The sequence below is a fragment of the Lutra lutra genome, chromosome 4, assembly GCF_902655055.1.
Source record: "Lutra lutra chromosome 4, mLutLut1.2, whole genome shotgun sequence".
Taxonomy (NCBI): domain Eukaryota; kingdom Metazoa; phylum Chordata; class Mammalia; order Carnivora; family Mustelidae; genus Lutra; species Lutra lutra.
In genome coordinates this window covers 87,048,337-87,071,863 of record NC_062281.1, presented here as the reverse complement: position 1 = coordinate 87,071,863, position 23,527 = coordinate 87,048,337, and the positions used below count along the sequence as shown (strand labels likewise).

At 40.9% G+C, this 23,527-nt stretch overlaps 1 pseudogene; it reads right to left on the bottom strand.

Annotated features, from left to right (window-relative positions):
- The window catches only part of LOC125097306 (myomegalin-like), a 91,807-nt pseudogene that overhangs the window by 36,463 nt on the left and 31,817 nt on the right, over window positions 1-23,527 (bottom strand).

The following is a 23,527-nucleotide window of genomic DNA, read 5'->3' as shown; positions in this document are numbered from 1 at the left end:
AAATAAATAAAAAATCTTAAAAAAAAAAGAGCATGTGACTCTTGATCTCGAGGTTGTGAGTTCAAGCCCCACAGTGAGCAGAGAGATTACTTAAACAACAACTTATGTTTTCACTTAAGTAGAATTTCACTTCAGTAGAAAGAAATATCATGGGGGAACCTGGGTGACTCAGTCGGTTAAACATCCAACTCTTGATTTCAGCTCAGGTCATGATCTCAGGGATGCGAGACTGAGCCCCACATTAGGCTCTGCACCAGGCATGGAGGCTGTTCAAGATTGTCTCTCTCTTCTCCTTCCAACCCTCCACCTCCTTGTGCAAACAATCTCACACTCTCTCTTTCTCTCAAAAGGAAGAAAGAAAGAAAGAAAGAAAGAAAGAAAGAAAGAGAAAGGGGTGCATGGGTGGCTCAGTCCCTTAAGTGTCTGCCTTTCGGCTGAGGTCATGATCCCAGGGTCCTCAGATCAAGCCCTGCATTGGGCTCCCTGCTCAACAGAGAGCCTGCTCTCCCTCCCCCTCTGCCTGCTGCTCAATCTACTTGTGCTTTCTCTGTATATCTCTATCAAATAAATAAATAAAAATCTTAAAAAAAAGAAAGGAATATCACAATTCAGAGTAAAAGAGCCAGCATGAAGGATGATCACAAGAATATTTCCAAGACTGCACTAAAAAGTGTATAGCATAGAATAAAAGGCTTAGATATTAAAAATTCAGAGGCAGGGGTCTAGCCTGCAACTAATATGCAACTTTGAGCAAGCTGCTAGATCATTTTAGACTAGAGTTTCCTTGACTATGAAATAAGGATTAGGCTAGATGCCAAGGTCCTCTTCAGCACTAATATTATTCTATGACTTGGGGATGTTTAAGTGGCACATAATGGGCAGGGAAACTGTAGGACATGAACTAGAAATTGTACAGTCACACTGCTGTGTTCTAAAGAACAGGCCCCATGATGAATATGACCCTCAGGGATGAACGAATGAATGGATTAGTCCTACCTTATCAGTCTGCTCCCCAAGCATCTTTTGAAAAATGCCATGAAAAACAGAGTGGCCAGGGGCACCTGGGTGGCTCAGTCAGCAAAGTGTCTGCCTTAGGCTAAGGTCATGATCCCAGGATGCTAGGATCAAGCCCCTTGTCAGGCTCCCTGCTCAGCGGGGAGTCTGCTTCTCCCTCTCCTCCCCCACCCCCGTGCTCTCTCTCACTATCTCTGTCTCTCTCAAATAAATAAATAAAATATTAAAAAAAAAAACCACGGTGGTCAGTCTAACCAATGAATCAGCTATATACCACTTCTGTAAAGTTAACAAAACAGCAGAGATTGTTAAAAGTGCTATTCCATGATGTAGGGATTCAGGCCGCTAAGAGAGAGCTGAGTGGAAGCAAAGGGGCCCCAGTATACATCATCTTCCCTCAGGGACTCTTCTGGTTCCACACGCAGCAGTGAAACATCATGGGTAGTAGGACATTCTTCAAAATGTTCCAGTCAATGCAAAAGAGCAATACCTGTCATACACCAGGAGATTTTCACTTGTGACTCTATGGCTAATAATGGGCATTATTACATGGAATTAAGACCAGATTTAAATAATTTGAATGATCATCATTATCCAATATTATTGAGTTTTCTCTTAAGAATTTGAACCATTAATGCACAGAGCTTGGGATGTGGACCAGGAATCCCTAAAGCAACACAAGTGTCTTCCTTGCAGCAAGGCGAACTCCCTTGCCTATGGTGACCTCCCGATGGGCAGGACCTCCTGCTCTGGGCAGTGTCCTACCTGTTGTGGGCCACAGAGGAGAATCCTGCTTCCTCAGTTTGAGCCTTTAGCTCTTTCAGTTCCCCCTCAGCTCACCTCTTCTCCTCTAAGTGTTGGTGGATCTCAGCCCTCAGGTGGAGCATTTCCTCCTGAAGACCTCTGTTATTGGCCCCTCCTGCTGAGGAAGGAGGGGGAAAACATACATTCTAGGTCTCCACAGCTGCCAGGCTTTTCTCCAAGGCCACATTGATGAGCTGAAAGAAAATCATAATTTAAAGAAGTTAGGTCATGAGGGACGATCCAAGAGGAACATCAGATTGCAAAGGCAGCCATTATGGGAACAAAAAAGCCCTAAAATGAGCTCGCCCTAAGGACTTCCTTAGCCATAAGGGCCCTCAAGACTGGTCTGGATGGGGAGGACATGAGAGAGCCAGTGTTTGGAACTGCCGCCATGGGCAGGAAGAGCCGCATCCAGATGTGGGTGAGAAAAAAACACAAGCCCATCATAAATAAAAACCCAATGCAAACAATTGAGGTTTACACAGGACCAGAGTGTGGATGCTGATTTCTTCTCTCCCTGGGGAACCGAATCTCCTGAGAGGCTTCTTACAAGACAGGAAACTTCCTTGACACCACAATATCCAAGTCCTTGACTATAAAGATCTCAGCTTGAGACACCAGCTCTCAAAGCCTAAAGCCAAGCCTGCATCTCATGCCCTAAAAAGGAAGACCGAGACAGGAGGCACTCAGCCACAGGTAAAACAGCAGCTTAATTTCACTGGCAGCAGGAGAATCACACCCCATAACTACGGAGAAGTTAAAGTGAGGTCACCTGCCCACGTATTGCTTATCACTCTTGCGCTGATGCTGACAGGCAAACTCTGTCTACAAATCTAAGCACCTTAGGAGAAAACAAGGTGGAAACAACTTCCCAACACCTTTCTATGTTCCCTAGATACTCCTAAAGTTACTCTTCAGTGTGTCAACTCAAGCAGATCATGTAGCTTTTCCTGTAACGAGAATTTTTTAAAGACTTTCTTATTGTTCATTTTGGGTTCCTCTCCAGTTTCCCCACACTCTTTTTTTTTAAATCATTTTTTAATTTATTTTCAGCATTACAGTATTCATTGTTTTTTGTACCACACCCAGTGCTCCATGCAATCTGTGCCCTCTCTAATACCCACCACCTGGTTCCCCCAACCTCTCATCCCCACACCTCTTCAAATCCTTCAGATTGTTTTTCAGAGTCCATAGTCTCTCATGGTTCACCTCCCCTTCCTATTTCCCCCAACTCCCTTTTCCTAACTCCCCATGTCCTCCATGCTTTTTGTTATGCTCCACAAATAAGTGAAACCATATGATAATTAACTCTCTCTGCTTGACTTATTTCACTCAGCATAATCTCTTCCAGTCCCATCCATGTTGATACAAAAGTTGGGTATTCATCCTTTCTGATGGAGGCATAATACTCCATAGTGTATATGGACCACATCTTCCTTATCCATTCGTCCGTTGAAGGGCATCTTGGTTCTTTCCACAGTTTGGTGACCGTGGCCATTGCTGCTATAAACATTGGGGTACAGATGGCTCTTCTTTTCACTACATCTGTATCTTTGGGGTAAATACCCAGTAGTGCAATGGCAGAGTCATAGGGAAGTTCTATTTTTAATTTCTTGAGGAATCTCCACACTGTTCTCCAAAGAGGCTGCACCAACTTGCATTCTCACCAACAGTGGAAGAGGGTTCCCCTTTCTCCACATCCCCTCCAACACATATTGTTTCCTGTCTTGCTAATTTTGGCCATTCTAACTGGTGTAAGGTAATATCTCAATGTGATTTTAATTTGAATCTCCCTGATTCTAGTGATGATGAACTAGTGATGATGAACATTTTTTCATGTGTCTGATAGCCATTTGTATGTCTTCATTGGAGAAGTGTCTGTTCATATCTTCTGCCCATTTTTTGATATGATTATCTGTTTTGTGTGTGTTGAGTTTGAGGAGTTCTTTATAGATCCTGGATATCAATCTTTTGTCTGTACTGTCATTTGCAAATATCTTCTCCCATTCCGTGGGTTGCCTCTTGGTTTTCTTGACTGTTTCCTTTGCTGTGCAGAAGCTTTTGATTTTGATGAAGTCCTAAAAGTTTATTTTGGCTTTTGCTTCTTTTGCCTTTGGAGACATAGCTTGAAAGAAGTTGCTGTGGCTGATATCGAAGAGATTACTGCCTATGTTCTCCTCTAGGATTCTGATGGATTCCTGTCTCACGTTGAGGTCTTTTAAAAGTATAGAAACCAAAACCTGAGTATGAGAAACCACTCCTTGTATGACTAAGTATTTTTGTGCAAGGGTTTCTTGTCCATCCATCCAATATTAATCTTAATACATCCCAATGCTATGTTGCTTCTTTCTCTTCTCGGCGACTGCACTTTGGGGTTCTAATTAGCTTCGGGTCTATGTTGACCTCCAAATTTCCCACCTCTGTTCTAGAGCTATTTTGGGCTCATGCTGTATATTTTCTCTGTATTAACAGTGTGGCTTGTGCTTGTCACTGGTAAATTCATTCTGGCTACCCAGAATCATTTCTCAATGATCAAAGTCTTCAAAATATTTTATTTGCATCTTCATAAATCAAGTAGTAGCCACTCGATTGGGCATGATTTGTAGAATTAATTACATGCTTTATACCTTCATTCAGGTCACAAATATATAGAACAGAACAGGGCCTAGAGCCACTTAAATGGAACAATGACTGACAGAGCTGCTTGGCCTGGCACAAAGCCACTGATTTCTGCTCGTAATGGAGCTCAGTAAGACCTAGGCTGCATGGGTGGAGTTGATTCACAGCATGAATTTTCCAGTAGCACAGCCATTGAGGTTGCAAAGAAAAGAATGAAGAAAGATGCATAGACACAGCTGCTCATTTCCCAGGCCTTCCTCGGGTTCTGAGCCTGACTTTTGCCTCTCTCATTCTCCTACCAGGCTCAGTTAGGTTGGCCTATCTCCACATGTGCCACCAAGCACTTGGGACAAAATAAAGGGGGACTGGATAAAACCACTTTTGAAAATTTAGGACCTCAACCCCTCATTTAAACTATGAGATATTACCTTTCTATATAAACCCTTTTCAACGAACTTAACTAAAATAAACATTGGCAGGGCACCTGGGTGGCTGTCAGTTAATCATCTGCCTTCAGCCTCAGGTCTTGATCTCAGTGTCCTGGGACTGAGTCCCACATTGGGCTTCCTGCTCAGTGGGGAGTCTGCATCCCCCTCAGCCCCGTCCCTGCTTGTGCTCTCTCTCTCTCAAATAAATAAATAAAACCTTTAAAAAATAAATAAATAAACATTACCATCAGCTTTGAATATGGGCACTTTATTCTTCACCAAAACTTAAGTGTTGTTTCTCTTTAAAAATAACAACTCACTTTGGGGCTTCTGGGTGTTTCAGTCAATCAAGTGTCTGCCTTTGGCTCAGTTCATGATCCCAGAGTCCTGGGATCGAGCTCCTCGTTGGGCTTCCTGCTCAGCAGGGAGTCTGATTGTCCCTCTACCCCTACCCCCTGCTCATGTTCTCTCTCTCAAATAAATAAATCTTTTTAAAAAATCTCATTTTAATGATATCTTTTTTTTTTAAGTGGGCTCCATACCCAGGGAGGAGCACAATATGGGGCCTGAACTCATGACCTGGAGAATAAGACCTCAGCTGAGATCAAGACCTGGATGTCCAACTAACTGAGCTGAGCCACCCAGGTGCCCCATCTATACCTATGTATTTTTAAACTGCCTTCCGAATGCATGTTATCTTTCACTGATTTAAATACACCTACTTTCTTTAAAAATAAAAAATAAAGAACCAAGGAATGTCAATACCTGAAAGGACCTGAAGGTACACTTAGTCTAATTTCCCACTTTAAAATTAGAAAATAGAGCTATGATTTGTTTCCCAGCTAATTTGGGTTCTGTGTCAGAGGAAGCTTACTTTAGGCTAACTTATCTTTAAAATTGAAATGTAAATGCATGAAAAATGACTCAGAATCTAGCTTTTTAATCAGTTTTTCTTGCTCATCTATGGAAAGTTGACATTTCTATACGTTTTCCCAAATAAAACCCCAGGGCTTTCAGTATCTGAGGTGTTAGTATGAATCCTTTAGGTCTATTGTTTTGTTTTGTTTTTTTGTTTTTTTTTTTTCCCTTTAGGTCTATTGTTAATTATATCTCGTACAGGATCCTCCCCACTGGCCAGTTCCTAATTCATTTGTTCTATTACTTCCATGGTATAATTAAACCTCTTTTGTGTGTGCTGGGTTTCCTTTTACCCTACAGAAATTCATATGGAAGTCCGATCTCCTGTTTGAATTTCATTGTTTTGTTTTTACCCTATGACATATGTTTCACAATGTAAATCAGTTCTCACACATGTGAAAGGCATTAATGATTTTTTTCAAGTTCTTCACATGACGTCTACTGACTTTTTTTCTCCTTCATTGCATTTGATACTTGATAACTTTTTTCTGTTGCACACATTAAAATGAAGAAAGTCAATGCTTGATTCATTTCACAGGCATGTCCTAGTTATTTATTAGAGAACTTCCATTTGCTTGAGAATGGGATTTTGTGGGAGATACCTGGGGAAAATTACCAACATAGCCAGACCTGAGACTTCCAGATGTGAGAGAGTCTAAAAATAATGATGAAGCAACTTGTTTTGGCCAAAAGATAGCTCTTGCCTTGGAAGGAACACAATGCGGGATGTGTTTGTTAGGGGAAATCTGTGTATACCTGAGGTAGGAAGGTAGCTTGGTGTTGAATAAAGTTTACCTTCCAAGGATGTGGCAAAGAGGAACTCAGAGCCTAACTGTAAGAGACTATTTCACCAGAAACCAGCAAACACAGTTTTGAGAATCTGGACACAACAGTTACGGCAAAACAAGCTTTATTTATTTGGCAGCCAGACAGTCATGCCCTCAAACTCCAGGAAAGCTGAAGTGAATTTACAATGATTTCATACACAAGGTTCCTCCTACCCAAAACTAGACATTGATTTTCAAGGAAAGGTGATGGAAAGAAAATTACACTTACCAAAGATATTCTCCATCCAGCAGGTATATAAATTTGTCTATCATGAGCCCTATCCAAAGGCTAACAAATAATTTATTAAGTATCTCTGCCAAGTAATAGGGCAGCCATTGCAAGGGAAATACACTTGCCCTAATGCAAAGTGTTTAGTCCAGGGTTGAACTGACCTTTTCAAAATGTGATCTGGTTATTTGCCCCATGCTAGGCTATAGGAAGGAAGGTTGAGGAAGGAATAACTTTACAAACCAGTTTGCCTACAACTGAGAACTAGAGCGAAGGGCTCACACGACTACTCATAGTTAAGATCATGTCAATCAGAATCTGGCTGTCTTCACATCTGTGTCTCTTGTTCACTTTTTCTGAGCTAATCCTGTCCACAGCAGCAATAACCACATGACCGGCTGATACCCCAATCTAAATCTTAGAATGGACATTTGCTTATCTTGCAGATCCCTCTCTTCTCCCCAGAGCCCCCCAGTGACTTTAAGGAGTGGGAGGCAGAGGGATCTGTCCGGAGAGGCAATACTATACATAATTAAAGTCACAAGCATTGGTTAGGAGAACTTAGAAGAAGCTGTTCAAGCAAAAGGAGAAGTGGAATTCATGCAAGAATTTAAGGGAGAAGTATGGGTCAGGTACGGCTAGAGCAACAAAAAGGGGATCTTGGGAGAACGGGAAGAAATGGTGTTAAGGACGTGAGGTATCCCAGACAGCCAACTACTCATGTCCTCAAGAGCCAAAGACTATGCCATGTCCAATGAGATTTGAAGAATGCTCATGTACATTCTTTTTGTTGGTCTCCTCTTTTTCTTATAAAGGAGGTATAGAGGCAGACCCAGAGCACCTCATTTTCCAGCAGTTTCTCTAATAGCTCCAAGGAAGCTAAAACTGGAAAAGCCCAGCTACTTCTGCAGAAGGACAGATACAGATGATCTGTTTTCTCCTTAATAACTCAGAGACTCACAGGCACAGTCCATGTAGGATGTGTGATTGCTAAATGTCACTGGGCAAGGTGGAGACACACAGGAGTGCCAGTGAGTGCACTGGGATCACTGTCAGTGACTTAATCTCTGAGGTCCAAGGCATTCAACTCTTGAGCTTGCGAACTGCTGGTTGTACCTTCAGTGACAGCTGGTATGAACAGTATTTCAGCCCTGAGTACCAAGTTCTGAGGTTTGATAGGAACTTGCTCTTGAAGTGTCACCTGCTGGTCACTGATGTGTCCCAACCTGGGTGGTCTGTCAGGTTGTCCAACAGACTTCTCTTTTGTGTAACGAGATTTCACCAAGAGAGATCCCTGCTTTGGAAGCATTTCCGATCCCCTTGGAGATTCTCAGCACTTTCCTGAAGTGGATCTTAGGCCTCCCACCTCCCCCAGCAGCCCTCCGATGAATTCCTGTCTTCTGTGGTGTGTTTTGGATACAAAAACCCAAGAGGGGAAATGTCCATGGTCTTGTTGTAAGTAAACATTCTTCTGAAGCTAGAGCTATAGGTGGTACATAGGGGCAAAGGTGGGAAGGAGGAGCAAGAGATAGAAGGAGAAGGGGAGAAAAGGTGGATCAGAAAGAAAAGTGGAGTGAGGATAGGGGTTGGCTGGCAACGTGGCTGGGAAGCTCAGAGAGGGCAGAAAGAAGACTGGGAAGTGGTTTCTATAAAAAGATAGCTTCTTACTCTAGGCTTACAAAGGCTGCAGAAGACTACCAGACCCCAAAGGGCTATGAGCCTGCCACCCTGGGAACCCAGAACCTGACTTGGACTTACTTGCTGGCTACTGTGTGCAGCTTCCTCCTCAATGCTGTCTGTGAACTCAGTGTTAGCGTCTTCAGTATTGTCCCCTGAAGCTGCACCTGGAAGTGAGTCCAGAAGAGAAAGGTGATTCCCATCAGAGGTGGCTTTCAGACAGCAGCTAAAATTACACTTTTTGCCATCTGCCTCTGATTTCTTCCTTTCCCCATATGCATGGCCCCCTAGCCAGCAGGGCTGAAGGTGGAACCACTGTACCAAATCTGCAGAAAAGACTTATATCACTGATGCTTTCTAATATTTAAGCTTAAGCCTTAAAACATTCACTGGCTTTGACTGCACAGACCTGTACTTAAGGAGCTGACTGTTGGATAGAGTGGTTACCCCCTATTTCCAGAAAGCCTGAACTATTTCCTGTCCTGCCAGCCTGGCTACATAACAATTTTGTCTTTTGAAACATGGGCCCAACATGACAAACCTTTTCTCCACCATTGAGTACTGAGAGGGTCCCTGATTAAGAGAGACCTGCTTTTCTCATCATTTTCCATCTCTGAGGTCATGGGGTGGCCATATCTTTGAGGAACACTCCTCTAGGGGCTGTGTATTCTACAGAAGCTCAGGACTAGTCAAAACTCAAGGCACAGAATGGTTTTGGTGTTTCCTAATTCCTTCTTTTATCCTCCCCTTCTCTCTCAAACTCTTGTTCAATGCCCCCAGCATCTTTTGCCTGAAGGGTTTCTTATAGTTCCTATACTTCCAAGTGAGTTTTTATACATTCTTTTGTTTCTTAAAGATGGACACAGTCATCTGAGGACACAAACGTCTGCATCTTGCACTAAGGGAGGAACAATAGCTGCAGTTTGCAGTCTGGGCAAAGATCTGAGACACTGTTGACTAATAGAACTTTTTGTAATTCTATGCATATGCTGCCCAATACAGTAGACACACGTGGTTACTGAGCACTCAAAATGGACTAAGGTGATTGAGGAACTAATTTTTTTTTAAATTTAATTCTAATTTAAATTCAGCTAGGCACACAGGGCTCATGGCCACTATATTGGACAGAACAGAGATGGGGCATTTCTTCCTCTCCATATCGTTATAATAAAAGACTGTCCACCCAATTTTAGATTAAGACCTGTGGCCCACATTACTGATTTCTTCTGAAGTTGGGGGAATTTATGATGGTTAATTCATTTTAACACCAAAAAAATCTACCATGACAATCCCCGTGTCTACAGAACAGGTCTTAAAGTAACTGCTTAAGTTAGAGAAACCTGAGATCTCATTCGGATTCTGGCCTCAGCAACCAACCTATTAAAACTCCTCTTCTGGCCACTGAGTAACCTGTGCCTGAAAGAGATTAAATGGTTTGTCCATGGTTACACAGATAGTCCTGACAAGAGCTGTGCCAAGAAGTCAGGTCTCTGGACTTTCAGACAGAGCAACTCACTGCTCCTTCTGGTGACAAATCAGATCTTTATCTTTGTTTCTTCCTCCAAGACCAAAGAACCTGCTCCTGAGCTCAGACATCCATGGATAAATAGTGAGCATCCACTATCCTCTCTACAGATAAGGTGAACAGATCCATCTCACACCTGCATTCCATCTCTTGTCATCTGCAAGTTCATGCCACAGTATTTGCAATGACCCAGGCCAATCTTATTAAAATACTAAAAGGTAGTAAGTATGTTGCCCTAACAACCTAATCTTATGACTCATCCCATGATTGTTGTATTAACGTTGGACCAAGTTCCTGTGCCCTGTTCAATAATGTCCTACCTACAAGAGGTAACTCCACCACTCACATCATTAGGGATTCCTTGGCAGACATTGTACAAGAGGGATTTCCAATACTTTCTCTTTCAAACCAGCCCCAGAACCATCTCATTCACAATAGTAGCTTCAGAGAGATGGATGAACAGACTCCCTAAGCTTTGGCAACTCACTGAAATCCAGGATGCTAATTCATTTGTGGACATCCATATCTTACTATGCTTATTTTGGAAAATCATTCCCTGTACAACAGTAGAGATCAGAATCTTTTATTTTTTCCTTGTAAAGGAAATGAATGTCCCACTCAATGACAGATTAAGAAAACATGGTTCTCACATTGTTTCTCCTCTGAGCTTCAGACTAGAGAATGTTCCTGTGGTTGAAGAAAGCTCAGCTGGATGAGTTGAACTCATCTCCATTATTAATCTTGAGGGCTTGTGTGGCCATGCTGCCCTACCTCCCAGGGGGATTCCTGGGCTAGGTTCCAGGAGTAAGGTTAAGGGACGATTGGAAAAAGTGACTGTCACTGGTCTTGAAGGCTTTCATCTCACATGTTCTGCCCTCTACTTACCTTTTGGCCTTTCTGATGCCATGCATACATTTTTAGAAAATGTTCTCTCTGCAGTTGACTCAGAGCCCCAAACCATGGTTTTAACTTCATCTGGAGTTAAATGGAGACAAAGTAAGCATGCCCATTTCATCCCAACGTTCTACTACATAGGAGTTTTGCTTTCCTCATTTGTTTTTAGCTAGTTTAGTCTGGTGTAGTTCCTTTAGGGAAACTTCAACAGTTGCTCAGCCTTTTACCAATTTGAATTAGAATGCTTATGGCTGTGGGGGTAGGGAGCTAAAATAAAGTTGAAAAAGTTTTATAGAAAAAATTGAAATGAGTAAGTTATTCCACATAAAGCCCTGTAGGTTTGCACTAGACACCTTTGTTACCATTTTTTTAAATCAATGACAGTAATTTCTCTTTTTTGAGGGAATACCCTTTTCTAAGTTTTTACAAGGCAACAAAATGCTCTCTTCCAAACTAACTGGTGATGTTCTAAATTTCTGATTTAAATCTACTATACTTTATATTGGTGTACCTACTGCTTATTATTTTAGATACTCTGAGAAGTAAGAGTCTGTCACTTCAAATTTAACTTTTTTTTTTTAAGGCTTTGATGGTGGTTCCCAAATTGTGGTTCTTGAAAATTTCTACATTCAGATCCAAACTCCCTTTTAGATTTAGAAAATTATCCTTCACGACCTTACTTGATAAAGTACACAGAAATAAAATACTGTAAATCCTTCTGTGAAAATGTAAGTGTCATACACATGTATTCTTTTAATCATTGAAACAGAAATGGATAGTTTTGTGGAGATTTTAAAATTGAGGATGGCATTAATTATTAAGAATATGGACCCTGGAGCCCAACTGTCTGGGTTTGGTTTCTGCTTCTGTCATTAGTTCTGTGACTTTAGGCAAGCCACAACCTTTCTGTAACTCAGTTTCATTACTTACTATGTAGGGGAAACAGTGATATCCACTCCATAGAGTTGTTCACTAGTGAACTTCAAAGGATTTGTTGTGTTTGAAGTGCTTAGAGCAGTGTTTGGCATACAGTGTATATGCATTAAATATTACCTTTCAGCATTATTATCATTAGTAAACTGACATGGTCTGTGGGCTGAAAAAAGGTGGCCACAGAACCTAAGTGTAATCTGCAGAGATAAATTTTATACTTAATGTTATAACTGGATGATCTTGATTGCACTTATCTGCACTTCCTTACTTATGAATTTCCGTTTCCCCCAACGGGAGGCTTGAAGTAACACTTTTTGGTCTCTCTGCTTCACAGAACAGTTGAAAAAATAGAGTTGTCAGTAAAGTAGGATGAATTCTTTTGGACGCGTGTTTTACAAATAGGATTCATCATTATTACATTATAACTATCTTAAAACTCCATCATGTGTGAATAAGCCTTAGAGGAAAAATCATAGACTGTTAATTCTTCAGTAATGTGCCCAAATTAGGTTTTGACAAGACCATTTTCTCTAAATTCTACTCTACAGTCATTATTGTTTCCCCTTTAAGCTATTTTTATTCAACCAACAGGAAAGAAGTGGTATTTCCCACATAGTTACTCAGAACGTGGCAGAAATCCTATTTGATTAATTTTGAAAGGGGATTAAAAGAACAAAAATTGTACAGCATGAGTAAGCATGCGGTGCCAAACCCCTGGCTGGTCTTGCCCTGAGAACTAAGCTCTCATACCAGATGCTCTGGGCCATCTCACCTTCACTCTTAGGCACCTGCCCTGTGCTCATTGTTTTTGAGGGAAATTGGAAGGAGAGGTGAACCCTGAGAGCCTATGGACTCTGAAAAACAATCTGAGGGTTTTGAAAGGGTGGGGGGTGGGAGGTTGGGGGAACCAGGTGGTGGGTATTAGAGGGCATGGATTGCATGGAGCACTGGGTGTGGTGCAAAAACAATGAATACTGTTACGCTGAAAAGAAATAAAAAAGAGAGAGAGAGAGAAAGAGAGAGAGAGAGAACTCTTGCATGTTCATGTCATGGACCAACTAATTGTCCCTGACTTAAGTATGATGATGTTGTATGACAGAATCGAACAGAAAAGGTCTCCTGTCAAACTCAGCATCCATTCTCTTCAGGACCAAAAAAGAACTTTAAGGTTTCATATAGTCCTCCATAAGCTTCTGCTGAGAAGTAGAAGTCTTCCACTAGACAGATTCTACTCTTGGGACAGAAGTAGCTAGGAAAGAAAACTGGTGTCTGCAGCCAAGCCCCTGCTGTCTGCTGAGCCCCTTTATGGTGTAGCTTGGTCTATAGATGGCAACACCTCTCAAGCAGCTTTCTAGCTTGTACTTTATTCAGAAAGCAGTTTTCCAGGGGACTTATAATTCTGTAATGTCAAGGAGTTCTTCCTGCTCATGGCCTCTTTTTTTTTTCCTCAAAGAACACAAGCAGCAGGCCTTTCCAAGAACATTTAGGGGAGAGCACCACCCACCATTAAAAGTTGACTCCTCACACCTCCATCCTGCTTACTTCAGCAAGGAGAACAAGAAAGAGTTTTTAAGGTAAGGGAGTTCATTTCACATTTTGGGGGGAAAGAGTAATGCTGTTTCTTTAGTCTCACTTCCTTGAGATAAGAACAATCCAGGTTTCTTCCATTTCCCTCCTCTAGTTAAATAAATCACAAAAGCATCCACTCATTCCAGAGCCTTAAATTTGACTTGGATTTTTAGTACTGATTCTTCTATAAGGAAACAAACAAAAAAGACATGAGTTTTCTCTACTTCTCTTCTCATCCATCTTTTCAAGAATGAAACCAAATGGCTACTCTTTGGCCTTTGATACGTTTGTCGGATCAGTAACAATTTTCTGTGTCTCAACTGATGTAGCTGAAATTCTAACACTAATGTGTTTAAAAGAACACTCTCCACTTCAGCACAAATGTTAACACAGTTTAGCATTGAGAGAAATGAATTTCCAGAAGAAAATATATAGCTTATCTGGGTGGGAAAATAGTCCTATAAAAAATCTAATGCCAAGTTATTGGAGATTTAACATGTCACTTCCTTCTTATTTTAAATTGTTATGAAATCACTTCACTTTTTCTCTACAGCCCTACGATCAAAATTTTAAGTGATAGAAGTAAAACTCCTTTTATTATCAAACTGAATACTTCATGGAAACAGAAATTCATGACTTTTAGGACATCCTTGTACACACACATGCCTCTAGAGTTTACAGACTGAGAGGCTGGTGTTTTAGAGTAACGATTTTGATAATTGCAAAAGGAAGCACTACAGACGTATGATATATACTAAAAGCAAAGCTACATGCATGCACTAGACAATTATGAGTTTTTAAAGGGAACAAAGAAGCTGATTTAGCTCATCTACTTAACACCTCTGTTCTTCGTATAATTTTCTATCTAAGATTTTCTTTTTTTTTTTTTTTTTTTTTTTTTTTTTTTTTTTTTAAAGATTTTATTTATCTATTTGACAGAGAGAAATCACAAGTAAACAGAGAGGCAGGCAGAGAGAGAGGAGGAAGCAGGCTTCCTGCTGAGCAGAAAGCCCGATGTGGGGCTCGAACCCAGGACCTGGGATCATGACCTGAGCCGAAGGCAGCGGCTTAACCCACTGAGCCACCCAGGCGCCCCTTATCTAAGATTTTCTTGCCAAACTTCCAGTTATACCCTTGAGCTTTGGCAAAAGGAAACAGTATGATAAATAAAAAACGTTTATTTCTGGAATTTGACATTAAACAACATAAAGGGAAAGTAATGCAAAAAGAATCAGTACATCCTTTTTTAAGTTTAATCAGTCTTTTTTGAAATCTGGTAAAATTTATATTGTCAGCTTTACATGTTGTTTCCCTTCCACTTATCATCCTCTACTGGAAGCAACTTATAGTGCAATTTTTTTTATTTGGGAAACTTGGCCTGGCTCATGGGATTACATATAAGGAAGTTGAGGACTTACCTTTTGTCAATACTCAAACTACTTAAAAGCAACACGCCTGTCTTCTAATTATAATAAAGTGGTTTAACAAAGTTATTACTCTAAATATCTAATGAGAAGATGTCTTAAATCCATATTCCAAAATGTTGTAAGACATAAAAACAATTAACCTACATAAATCACTCTGATATATTGTCCCATTCACTCATTCCTTCTAAGTTTTATTACCAGGTTGGTTCATATAAGCTCTGTATTCCTAGCTACTTTTCTTATAGTACCAATGGTTCTTCATGACCAAAGGGAGAAGAAAAGCTCTCTAAATTTTAACCTTAAAAGAGAGAAAATATTCTATATGTTCAGGTCTCACATGATGTTAGTTTCTGAAAACGAAAGCCAATTTTGTTTAATCTACTTCTAGTACCATTTCTACAAGCAAGATGGAAAGGGGACTGTCAGGGCATGGTTCCTACCATGTCTTCTTAGCTTCATGGGACCAATTGCCACATTTCCCTGCAGGGCATTGGCTGAAGACCTGTAGGATTATTACTGAGGACCTAGTTGAAGAGGCCACTTGAGTTTTTCAGGGACATCAAATTTATATTTTTTATATTAAAAGACCATGAGGGGCGCCTGGACAGCTCAGTCAGTTGGGTGTCTGCCTTCAGTTCAGGTCATGATCCCAGAGTCCTGAAATCAAACCCCAAGTCGAGTCAGGCTCCCTGATCAGTGGGGAATCTGCTTCTCCCTCCCCCATCCCCCTGACTTGTCCTCTCTCTCAAATAAATAAAAATAAAAATATTTAAAAAAATAAATAAAAGACCATGAAACCAGAAAACAACACCTTATCCTAACAAACAGGAACTAGAGTTTGCTAATACCAGCTGCCCAAGGAAAGCAAAGGAACTGAAGTATTGTCCCTTTAAGGTTTATAGTCTAAAGAGAGGTGACCATAGGTAATGCAACTTTAATTTCTCAATGAAAAGAGCAATTTTTGGTGTAGTCTAATCTGTTTCTCCTTCCCCTGATCAGAGAATCCTAGATAAAACTGGAAAAGAGACAGAACTAACATCAATTTTCTTGAACTGTTTTGAATCTGTGAACCAAACTTCCCAGACCCACACACCAAATTAGCATAAATAAGCAACAAAGTGAAAGGTCTTTTAGGTATATCTGTCGCAGAGGTCACTTAGGTATAAACGGCGCAAGGAGAATATAGATATAAACTGTGCAAGGAGAATATACTAAAGAGCCCTCCAGGAAACTTTTTGTGGCTAGAATCTAATATCCTGTATAGGTCACAATTTTCTTAATCTTTATACCTCTCTTACTGTATATAAAATGATACTGACAAGCTTTTTAAAATATGAGAAAGGAAAAATATGCTGCTGTCCACAGTGAATGGAGAAGCAGGGGTGGGTGAGATTCAGGACAAGAGCACACCTACCAAAGCAAAAGCCTGACAGTATTAAAATAGCCCAGTAGTTCCTTTCCAAAATAATAACTTGGCTAAATAGCTTATAAGAAAACAACAGAAAAACGTTGACTTTTACTAATTGTCAGACTTCTGCAACAGAAAAGCATTTAAGGGAAATGTTGATCAAAAGGACTTCCATTTCACTCTTTAAATAAATCCTCCTGGAGGTCCTTTTCAACTCTACAGCTCTAAGAACTATAGACTTCATCTCCCCTGACTCTTACAACCATTGCTTTGGATATTTGCCATGATTCAAAAAGGAAATATAAGTAAAAACAAATCTATCAATATGGATTTTTCTCAATTTAAGTTCTGTGCTTCTAATTAATCATGACCTGGGTTGAATTCATTCATTTCAAGATGATTTTCTTTTTTTAATTCAAGCACAAGGTTCTACAAGCCCATGATGCTTTATCTAAAATTACTGTAAGGCTGAAAAATGCCTGCTGGAGGTAGAATAATCCAGTAAGAGAGAGGGTCTGTGCTCCTGGAGAGAGAACAGAATCATACTGTATCATGCTAAGTAGAATTCCATGAATGATGTGGCCAATGACAGCATTATCTATATGTGGGTTACAGAAGAAAATTCATCAGAGTGGAGTTCTCTAACAAGATGCCAAATCATCACACAAAACTTTTAGGGGCGCCTGGGTGGCTCAGTGGGTTAAGCCACTGCCTTCAGCTCAGGTCATGATCTCAGGGTCCTGGAATCGAGTCCCGCATTGGGCTCTCTGCTCGGCAGGGAGTCTGCTTCCCTCTCTCTCTCTCTCTCTCTGCCTGCCTCTCTGTCTACTTGTGATCTCTCTCTGTCAAATAAATAAATAAAATCTTTAAAAAAAAAAAACTTTTAGACTAGCAAACTCTCTCCAGGTAAGCACTCTTGGCAAGCCTCATTCTAGGATGTTAGCAGTAGATTTTAGTCACATCTACAGTATCAGGATCAACCTCATAGTTTATCCTTTGCCACAAAAATCACTTAATTATCTAAGATGTTTCCCAAGGACCAATATTAAGGGTGAGTAACTGTAGTACAAGTTAGTCTGTCTCTTCAGGATCCAAATCAGGATCAGAATTCACTTACTTTTTCCCACTAATCTATTTTGTCACTTTTCAATAGATGGGTTCCTCAATATTCATCCAGCCACCTTAATATTTCTAACACTTAGTAACAATTCAAGATACCAAGGGAAATTCCTACTCTTGGAGGATGATAGAAGCAGGAGTAGTACAAGTAGAACTAGCTGTGGAGGACGTGGGACCATGTCCAAACTGACAGGGCCCATTGTGGAGGATGTGGGCTGTGTCCACACTGATAGCAGTCCAGCCTCCTCATGACTGGCTGCTGGAGGAGAATGTGAGAAGAAGCCACCTGAGTGGGGACTGCCGAGGGGTTGCATGGTGTCAGGAACCCACAGTGGAAGGGCACACTCTGTAGACACTTGGCTTCCATGGTTTCGTGTGTCGTGATGTGGCCTCTCACCATGCTGTGCGTGGGGCTGTGGGGTCTCCCTTTCTGGGCGAACACAGCTGTGTTCATACACACGTGGATTCAGTTTCTGGGACTCCTCAGATGGTCTGCATCAGGGAGCAGCCGCCCCGCTTGGGACTCATGCTCCCCCCACCACAGCCCTGCAGGGTCCTTCCTGCATCCACACTGACTCCAGGGCTGGTCCTGAGTTTGGAAGTTTGGGAGTGACAGCATGGAATCCGTAGAAGGCTTTGGGGAGAGCAGGTGTTTTCCTGGTCTCAGTTCCTCCCTGAGCACAGAGTTTCTCCCCACATCCATGTATCTCCCTCCCTGTCTGTCCTCAGTGTTGCATGACTGTCAGAGGACAGGTCTGTCCCCTCCTGGGTTCAGGAGACTCCTAGGTATCTTGTTCTTTTGAACGCAGTAGTAAATGATATTGTTCTCTGTGGACTTTTTCCGATGGTTCCTTCTGAGCACATAGAAATGCAATTGATTTGTGTATATTGATTTTGCTCCTTGCGAATTTCTTAAGTATATTAGTTCCCTTCACCTTAAACTCAAATGGCCATTTATTTGACCAGCAACATGGGTTTATTTGGGAAGAGCAGAGAATGGAGATCTGGACTGAGCAAGCTCCAGTCCCATCACAGGCAAGTGCAAGAAACAAAGGAGAGGAACAGTATTTCATGGAGAGCAAGGAAGCAGTTGGGAGGGCTGCTTGGAAGGAAAGTCCCCTAGAGAAAGGCAGGGGTTTGGGGAGGGGGATGTGTGTGAAGAGGGTTCTCACTGGCTCAGCTGCAGGGATGCTGATTTCCTGTAGAAGATGAACCCTCCAGATTCCCCTGTGGGCCTGGAACAGAGGAGCCTATCCTGTGGGGGCTACTACTGTGGGGTCTGTAATGCGATCCATTGTAATGCAGCACCAGGCGCCCCCTTCCAGCCTCCCCTTCTAGTGTCCCCAGTCCACTCTACTGAGGCTTCCTTCCTGCCTTTTCACAGTTCTAAGCAGGTTGTGGGGGAGCGTTATGGAGAATTGGAATTTCAAACCTCACTGCTTCTACTGCACCCAAGACATGGCAGCGCCTGATTCAATGCACCCATGAGTCTCTTGCAAACATGTGGCCTCCTGCAAGGGCGAGTGGCCTCTCCACTGTGGGTGACCTGTATCTTGGTGGAGTCTTGGCCTCCACCCCAAAGTCTGATGTCCTCTCTGCTTCTGTGATGTGGTGCTGACGTGGGTGTTCAGAAGAGTCATTTCCTCTGCAGTGATGTCACATCTGCAGTTATGTGTCACAGCAGCACAAATGAGCTTTATCTCCACACTCAGACTCCCCAGCTGTTGTTTCTCTACCATGTCTGCCACTTCACATGGACTACTTCAGTGCATTTTACCACAAACAGGGACACTGTCCTGCAGAACCACCACATAACCCCAAGTGATGAAACCATGATGGTTCCCACATTTGAACCCAGACCACAGGCCCACTCCAGCTGTCACCACCTGCCCAACGGTGTGAAATGTCCTCTCCATTCAGATACAGTTTTCTTCTTCTGGAACTTCTTCAGGACTTTCCCTTATTTGGATAACCTTGACAAGCGTAAGGAGCACAGACAGCTCCCAAGTGAATGGGATTTCTATATGGCTTATGTCACTGGGGCTCTTTTCAGTGTCCATCCACGTTGTGACATGCATCAATCCTTCGTTCACTTTTTCACAGTGACTAAACATAAGAGAATCGACCCCTTAAAACATTTCAAGTACACAGTTCTCTGACTTTAGCTGAGTTCCCACAGTTGGACATCATTTTCCAGAACTTTCACATTCTCCCGAGGGAATCTGTATGCATGAAACACCAACTCCCCATTGTCCTTTCCCTTCAGCCACCTGCAACCACATCCAGCTTTGTGTCCCAGACACCTCATCCAAGTGGAATCATACAGTATCTCTCCTTCCATGCCTGGCTGATTTCACTCAGCATAATGACTTCCAGGGTCAATCTGTGTTATAGCCTGTGTCAGAACTCCCTTCGTTTTTAAGGCTGAGTCATGTTCCATGGTGTATAAACCACATCTTGTTTATCCATTCATCTGTCAGTGGACACTTGGGTGGCTTCCGCCTGTTGGCTGTTGTGAGAAATGCTGTTCTGAATAAGGGTGCTTCTGCTTTCAGTTTTGTGGGGCATATAGGCTGCAGTGGAATTGTGTGTTTAATCTTTTAAGGAACCACCATATTTTTTCCCACACAGATGAGCCATTTTACTTCATTCCTTCCTAGGGCAGAACAAAATAGCCATTTATAGATCGACCTCATTTTGTTGATCCTTTTCCCCATGGATGGATATTTGCACAGTGTCTGGCTTTTGCCTTTTGTGAGCACTGCTCCTATGAATATTCCTGCACATTTTTGTTGTTTCTTTGAACCAGTGTTTTCAATTTGGGGGATATATATCTAGGAATGCAATTGTTGAACCATATGTTAATTCTGCTTTGGTCTATTTGAGTAAATGTCAAACTATTTTATACATAGACTGTGCTATTTTTTACAAGCAAGGTATAAGGGTTTCAGTTTCTCAATATCCTTTTGTTATTTTTAGTTTTCTCAATCATAGTGATTCTACTTGTGTAAAAGGACATCTAACTGGTTTAAATCTTCATTTCCATAAAGACTAATAATGTTTAACATCTATTCATGTGCTCTTCGCCATTTGTATGATTTCTCTGGTGTTGTCTTTTTGTTGAGTTGCAAAAGCTCTTTACATATTCTGGGAAAAAGACTCTTATTAGATAAATAATGTACAACTATTTCCTTCCATTCTGGAGGCTGTCTTTTCACTTTCTGGATAGTATCTTCTTATGTACAAATATTTTAATTTTTTTTACATTTTTTTTTAAAGAGTGAGTGAGAGAGAGTGTACAAATGGACAGGGGCAGAGGGAGAAGGAAAGAGAATCTTAAGCAGGCCCCACATTCAGTGTGGAGCATGACATGGGGCTCTATCATGACTCTGAGATCATGATGTAAGCCAATAATAAGAGTCAGATGGTTAACCAACGGAGCCACCCAGGTGCCTGGGACAGATTTTTAATTTTAAGGATATTATTTTATGTATTATTTTCTTTCCCTTCTTATGTTTTGGTGTCAGATCTAAAAACATTGCTAAATCCAAAGTTATGAAGATTTATCCCCATTTTTTCTTCTAAAGCTTATAATTTTCCATCTTACATTTAACCCTTTAACTTAATTTGAGTTAATGTTTATATGTGGTGTGAGGTAAGGTCCCAGTTCCATTCCTCTGTACATGGATAACCGATTATCTAGCACCCTTTGTTGAAAAGACCATTTTGTCCCCCTAGTGTAATGTTGTCCACCCTTGTCAAAAATCAGTGGACCATATATGAAGGGGTTTATTTCTGGGCTCTCAGTTAAATCCCACTGATCTGTATGCATACTTTAAAAAAACTATTTTACTTATTTTTTTATTTAAATTCAACTAATTAACATACAATGTATTATTTGTTTCAGGGTGTATGCATACCTTTACGACAGTATCACAATGTTTTATTTACTGTTGCTTTGTATTAAGGTTTGAACGTTGGAAATATGACCTTTCACCATTGATTTTCTATTTCAAAATGGTTTTGGTTATCTTGTGGTCCCTTAAAATTCCATATGTGCATTTCTTCCCAAAGGCCTTTGTGCAATTTCTTTGGAAGACACTGAATTTTCACATTGTTTCTGTACTGTTGCCATCTTATCAGTAGTATGTCTTTTCATCACCATGGGGTATCCTCAGATTTATTTAGGTTTCCCTTACTTTCTTTCAGCAGTGTTTTGTAATTTTTGGTGTACAAGACATATATCTTGATTACTTCTATTCCCAAATATTTTTGTCAATGTTGATATTCCCTAAAATGGAATTGTTTTCTTAAATTCCTTTTTGGATGATTCATTGCTAATGTATACAAATAAGAGAGATTTGTGTGTATTGATATTTTGTCCTGTCAGTTTGCAGAATTAGGAAACTGACTGTAATAATTTTTTGTTGATTCTTTAGGAAGCTCTTTATATGAGATGATGCCATCTCTGGTCTCTAAATAGATCTAGGTCTACTGTTTCCTTTCACATGTGGATTCCTTATTTCTTGCCTCATTGTTCTGGGTAGAACTTTCAGTACAATACTGAGCAAGGAGTGAAAGGCAAAATGATGGACTTGTTTCTGTTTTCAGAGTACAGCTGTCAGTCCTCAAAATTGGGCATGATGTTTGATTAGATTTAGGGTGGGGTTAGGGTTAGGGCTTAGGGTTAGGCTCTCCCTGTCTTCCACTGTACAGAGCCCATTCTTCTCTAGTAACCAGCAGAGTGATCTTTTTGGAACATAACCTGTGATTCAATATTTGGAAAAACCTAAAGACTTTACCAAAAAAGTGAGAACTTATAAACAAATTCAGTAAAATATCGGAGTACAAAATCAATACACAAAAATCTGTTTTGTTTCTCTCCATTATATGCAAACTACCAAAGGAATTAGAAAATAATTCCTTTTACAATTGCATCAAAGGAATAAAATATCTAGGACTAAATTTAGCCAAGGAAGTGAAAGATCTGTCTCCTAAAATGTGTATACAGTTGATTAAAAAAATTAGAAATATGGAGCACTGGGTGTGGTGCATAAAAAATGAATTCTGGGACACTGAAAATAAAGTTAAAAAGTAAATAAAAATTAAAAAAAAGAAATTAGAAATAAATTGAAAGATACTCTGTGTTCATAGATTGAAATAATTAAGATTTTTTAAAGGTCTATATTACCTTAAGCCATCTATAGATTAGGTAAAATCCCTATCAAGTAGCAAGTAGCATTTTTAAACCAAAATAGAACAAACAATGTTAAAATTGTTCTGAAACAACAAAGATCCTAAATAGCCAAAGCAATCTTAAGAAGGAACAAAGCTGGAGGCATCATACTGCCTGATTTCAAACCATATTACCAACCTACAGTAATCAAAATAGTAGTGTTCCAAGTCGCAGTCCCTGGGGATGCAGGGTTTTAGCAAGACAGGAAACATGTGTTGAAGGGGATGTGGAGAAAGGGGAACCCTCTTCCACTGTTGGTGGGAATGCAAGTTGGTGCAGCCACTTTGGAGAACAGTGTGCAGATTCCTCAAGAAATTAAAAATAGAGCTTCCCTATGACCCTGCAATTGCACTACTGGGTATTTACCCCAAAGATACAGATGTAGTGAAAAGAAGGGCCATCTGTACCCCAATGTTTATAGCAGCAATGGACACGGTCACCAAACTGTAGAAAGAACCAAGATGCCCTTCAACGGACGAATGGATAAGGAAGATGTGGTCCATATACACTATGGAGTATTATGCCTCCATCAGAAAGGATGAATACCCAACTTTTGTATCAACATGGACGGCACTGGAAGAGATTATGCTGAGTAAAATAAGTCAAGCAGAGAGAGTCAATTATCATATGGTTTCACTTATTTGTGGAGCATAACAAATGGCATGGAGGACAAGGGGAGATGGAGAGGAGAAGGGAGTTGAAGGAAATTGGAAGGGGAGGTGAACCATGAGAGACTATGGACTCTGAAAAACAATCTGAGTGTTTTGAAGGGGCGGGGAGTGGGAGGTTGGGGGAACCAAGTGGTGGGTATTGTAGAGGGCACAGAATGCATGGAGCACTTGGTGTGGTGAAAAAACAATGAATACTGTTACGCTGAAAATAAATAAAAATAGTAGTGTT